Genomic DNA, 6,000 nt, shown 5'->3' on the forward strand with positions numbered 1-6,000 from the left:
CACTTAAATAAGGTTTTATTGGTCGAAATTTCTTGTTCCTTCTTTTATTTCGCTACTTTCTGCCTGGATAATTTGGTGTATCACTTGTACTTAAGATAAATCTATTCATTCTTGTTCAGTATATAAGAATATATGTACTTAGATAAATGTATATGTACTTCTTTAGTGTAATTAGGTCATTATTTTAAAAAAATATAGCGTTAGAGAAACTACACTTGCATGTAATCCAATCATAAAAGAGAATTAATCAATAAATTTAATTCTGCTATTTAAACAAGAGAAATGGAATAACTTTAGTCACACCTATAGTTCAGGCTATAAAGGTTAAATGAATAAGAAGAAAGCAGTGTAGAAACAAAGGTAACAGATGAATGAATACTAAGAAGCCGAAAATTTAGCAGTAAATTTCACATGAAAGTGTTATGAAATATATATGTATATATATCCTTCTAGTTAATTGAAATTTTTAATAATACTTTCGCCTTTATTACCAACAATATTAATTTAAATCATTTTTACGAATCTTTGGTGTATCTCACATTTTCATATCATTCCACTTGTGTAGAAAACATTTAATATTATACCGAAGAAATGTGAAACATAAATCATGCAAAAATATAAATCTCTGTATATATTGATCGTTTAAAAAGTTCCATATATAAAGTCACTCGATTCATTTTGATGATACCGTAGTAATTGGCAAATGTACTAAGATCATAACTTGTCAGATCAACAATTAACTGCTTATAACACTTAACATGTAACTATGATAACATTGAAATACATATAATGCAATCATTGTAAGTAGCTACAATGTTTGTTGAGTTATTTTTTATCCAAAAGTATTACTTAAGTCTTCGAACGAAAACATTTAATCATCATGTTATATGTAAATTAACTATTGAGTTAAGATTAAAAATTCAAAACTTTTAGTTTCGTCATTTTACCATTTCTGGAGAGTTTCCAATGATTTACGAAATTTGTATGCACGTATATATTTATGTAGTTAAACTCATGAAAGTTATTATACTTTACCGTTAATGTATGTTTTCTCCCCAAAGTTTTTCCCACTAATAAGTGGAATCAAAGCAGAAATAAAGAATGTAGCATAATAGTATGAATCGATTTATGTCACCGATTCTCTTCATCTGCTTACAACCTTGAAACAACCAACTACTTAGATGTATATACGTGGTGTGACACAAGTCTTGATTAAAATTAGGTTTGACAAGTATACGTAGATAAATAGAAGACAATAGTTGTGGGAGAATGAAAGGGTTTGTTAAAACACTTATCTACTATTAGGCTGGATATTTGAATATTCTGTAAGAAAAAATGAGGAAAGCATGTGAACAAAATTTCTAGTAATCAAATGAAAACTTAATATTACAGTTGTACGATTTTTAAAGAATAAAATGAAATAAAATTAACCAGATGAGTACAGACCAGACAAGAAGTAATTAGTTCTAATTAATGTCGTGGAAAAAGTTGCATAACAGATATTTGTAGCCGAGGCCACCGTGATTAAGTAAGACTAATAACTGAGTTTTTCAAACACAAATATATTTTTAAATTTTTGGCAACTGCTTTCGCAATAAACTTCACGTTACTTTTCTATTGGTTATCTCGGAAGACTATGAAATGTCGATATCAAGTTCACTGTCAAGCAAATGACGAGCAACTTTGTTGCTAAATATATACTGTCCTTTTAGTCTACGCTTCCGTAGAATGTGCTCAATGATGTAGATACTAACCCTCTTTTCTGTTCTTCCAGTGTATTCGCTTTTGCACATGCACGTAAACTATAAACAGATAATTTTGAGCAAATCGGTTCTAATATAATAGCTAGCCATAGAGCAAAATTATGAAATGGAGAATTGATCATGAATAATATTGGTTTGACAGGGATGTCTGGTATATTAATTTTCGGTAGCCTACACCAGCCAGTCATACGCAATGCAGAAACTGGCCTACGTATCCATTGGTTCAAGGAACAACCCAGAGTAGCTGAGGTAGCAACTATATTCATAGAAGATACGATCCGAGATGTAATTTTATGGAAATACATTTTTATGAGATAACTTAGACGAAGACTGAATGCACCTGTGCTATTGAGATAGATTATGAATAACGTAATCCAAAGATCCTAAACAGGTACGATTATTCCGCGGACTTCAGTCAGTTAATTCGCACCTACCTATATGGCTCAGCTTAACAATCACTGTCTTCATGGAATAATACCAAGTCTTTGTTTAGTCACCCATGTCATTGTTCTAATATCTGCCTGTAGCAGATATATAAACCAAATGTTCCTACCGGACCAATATCATCAGTGGTCGATTCTCCACTTCACAAGCTTGTTCGATCGTCGGCCAATAAATTAGAACAGATCCGTTCAAAGTTATCTTTCCATAGTTCGAACGACATCATTCAGCTTACTCAAATGCTAGAAAAAGTTGAAATCTTTGATTGTTTATGATTTCATTTGATGTATCATAATGATTTACCACGACTTCATTGGAACAGACCATGCAAATAAATTTTTAGTATGCCAACCTAATTCTCCCATCAAAGGATGAATTAAGACTGTTTATATATTCAGTCTGTGTTCAATAGTGTTTTATACAGTCAAACTGATGAAGTAGCCATGTGTAACTCGTTGAGTCTATTCCTGTCAGATATATTTTCGGGTAAGTCTAGAACAGACAGTATGAAACCTATTAATCTGTGGCATATAGTTTTACGTGGGGTACGTCTATGACACGTTTGGTGCCTGTAATGCATCTCATGTATTGAAACATCGCAACGTAACACATTGAAAAATTAGATTTACAATGAAACATGAACATAACATCTTTAGTTTCGCCAGTTTTTAGTAATCTTGATGAACTTTGATAAACTATTTAGTAATTATGGTAAATTTACAAAGTTCACAAAATTAATTGTAAACTTAATATGTTAAATAATTTATGCTTGTTGATCTAAGGCTTATTAATTATTTGCCCGAACAAATGTAGACTGTAATCATGTGGTCATATCAGTAGTATGATGATATTTGCCTTTATTTGATATCTAGTAAAAATGATAAAGAAATTGATCATCAAACTCTAAATCACGAAGTGATATTAGTTAAACTGCCATTGAGAATCTAGAAGCACTGAAGGGCCGTTTCGTTCTAGCATGGGACTCTTCGGGACTAAGCATCAGTTCAAAGTGAGTATTTCATTGCATTAGCTAGAAAAATATTGAAAATCAGAGGGCAATGAATGTACTTTTTTGTTTTTGATTCTTACTCCTCACGCACAGGCAGCCATGATTCTGCATTAGGTTGAAGAAAAAGCTTTTAGGTCCTTCAGTGGGAAAGGGAGGTTTAGGTCATTATGTCGAAATCTGATGGTACATATTTTAAAATTAAGCTAATTCATGATATAGTGCAATCACCACCCAATAGCTTCAGCAATATCTGTATCACTTCCGATGCAGCTGAACTCCATCTATCATTGATTTTTATCAACCGTCGAACGCCTAATCTTGTATACTGTTGTGATGTGTGCTACTGATGTTGATAGATATAAGTAGTATGTATCATCAATCGAAAAAGAAATACCTGGTTGCAGAAGGTTAAGAAGATCGAAGAGAAGTGAACCAAAACAAAGAATGGTTAGTGTGGAAACGAAAGAACAGTCAAATCTGAAAACAATTGATAGACATTTTGTAAAAGAAACAGTCAAGTTGAGACAATTCATTAATACGTTGCCAATGAAGTATTCAATATATGGTTCTCAGATTTTAGTAAGATATTTTGTAATTTCGTAATCACGTGTACTCGATTGTTCCCACTTGTGTTCTCATTCACTACACTGTTAACAGTCAACATATATCTTCCAACGGTTGAGTATTTACGGAATAACTTTCGACAAATTCTATTTGTCTATCTAAATTTATAACTGTGAGGCGTATTTTAATCAAATGGGGAAAGACCTCATAAATTTGGTATGGTAAAATTAATTATTCATAATATCACTGGGCGAAAGTTATCGGAAATATTCACGTCTTGCAACTCTCACTTTACTTTGTTCGGAATATAAAAACAAGGAGAAACGCGTTACCACTCATTAAACAACAGTTTGATTTTAAGCTACTAAGTGTTCGTTTTGACACGGTTTTCATTACTATTGTTTTTGCCGACAATATTGACGTTGATTTTTTCTATTATCTAGATATTTAGATAAGCGTTTCTGGTTATGCGTTAAGCACTTTATATCAATTGCTGAGAATCCAATAACTTATACACGATTTTTTTGACTGATGACTTTCATCATTAATTTATCCTATTCAAACTGTAGAACCAAGTAAAATTACGATATTCAACAATCTTCACCAACTTTTATCCTAAAAAATGAGTAAAATTAGTGGTTTACTAATATTATCTTACAATAAATAATCATGAAGTAAGTGCAAGGATAAAAAATTTTAAATGCACCATTCGAAATAATCATGTTAATATCGGTAAAATAATAATGATAAAACATTTTATTAGTTACAGAAACTGATCTAACTTAACGACTGAATTTTCAAAGTCATTTACGAACATTAGTGGCTGTTTTTTGGTGAGTATATTTTTTCACATTTCAAGCCTTCAAGTGTATGAGATTTGTTTATGGAACACTTTGCACAGAAAGCTTATGTAATCAACAGATGCCATAGAAAGAATGTCTACTTTGAGGCGTTTACTGATACATTTTAGGCAAACACATCAAAAGTTGTTACTATGGAAACCTTAGTTTTACATTATTTCTAAGCAGTAATTAATCCTCTGTCAACCAATAATATATCATATGAAAATCATTTCTAAATGTTATGGTGTTATGTAATCTCATCTGAATGATGGAGTTGCATATTTTTCTCCCACCTCATATAATTCAAAAAGAGGCATCTCAACAAGAATATCTTTTGTAGACAACATTATCACCGTCATGACACTACTTGAGATCTGACAACAGTGCCTAAACTCCAATTACTTTACAAAAACTCATCCAAAATCATAATTTTCAGCTCTCTTACTTATCTGTAATAACATTTGATTATCATGAACAATAAAGGTTTCTACATTTGAATCTACTTATTTGAATTCAACCATTAACCGACTACTTTATTTTCATTATATTTGGATTCATTTTAAATTGTTCAAACATAGTCATCAAATATTTACTTTAGGTTGTATACAACTGACGACAAGTTAGCAAAGTACAATTTGATAGTTTTCTGCAAAAAGAGAGATGAAATTCAAAATAAGAAATGTTTATTTGTACAAAGTGACTGTTTCACTTTCAAACTTATTGATTCACAGTAGTTCTGTTCCAAAGTCACTTAAACCATGGCTAATAAGTTGGAAAACACACATGTAAGGATTCTTTTCCATAAAACACACTTTTATTTCGTTTTTCAGTTAAGAAAACCAGTGAGTGATTCAGGAACAAAATCGACTGGACGTAAATTAAGTCAGGTTGAATTTTCAGAATAGATTTGTCGATCCCCATAATCATTTAAAAAAAACATATTGAAGAAGTCTTAAAAGCCACTGAAAAAAGAAGGGAAATTTAGTCTTGACGATTAGTTTCCGAGTACAATCGAAGGTTAGTTGACTGAAGAATATTCCTAAATTTCATAATATAAATGGTTTTTTAACAGTCTCAGTCTTATTGTTACTGGTGGATAGAATTTTTGTTCGATGGACAATATCTAAAGTGTTTTCAATAACCTCACTTGTGCAACTACGGTAACCAATGGAAGTGGTTTTTTTACACTAAAAAATGTTCTATTTGACATGGGAAAATTTATGCATCGTTCAAAACATTCAAACTGTTTTGAAAAATTTAAAGGAATATGAATTTTAAATTCACTTGATATTGTTTACTTTAACTAAGGCAATATCGAGACAATATGCACAGTACGTACACATGCCAATAATAGACTGATCAATTGCAGTCCTAAACATCA

Source organism: Schistosoma haematobium, chromosome 1 (assembly GCF_000699445.3).
Source record: "Schistosoma haematobium chromosome 1, whole genome shotgun sequence".
Lineage (NCBI taxonomy): Eukaryota > Metazoa > Platyhelminthes > Trematoda > Strigeidida > Schistosomatidae > Schistosoma > Schistosoma haematobium.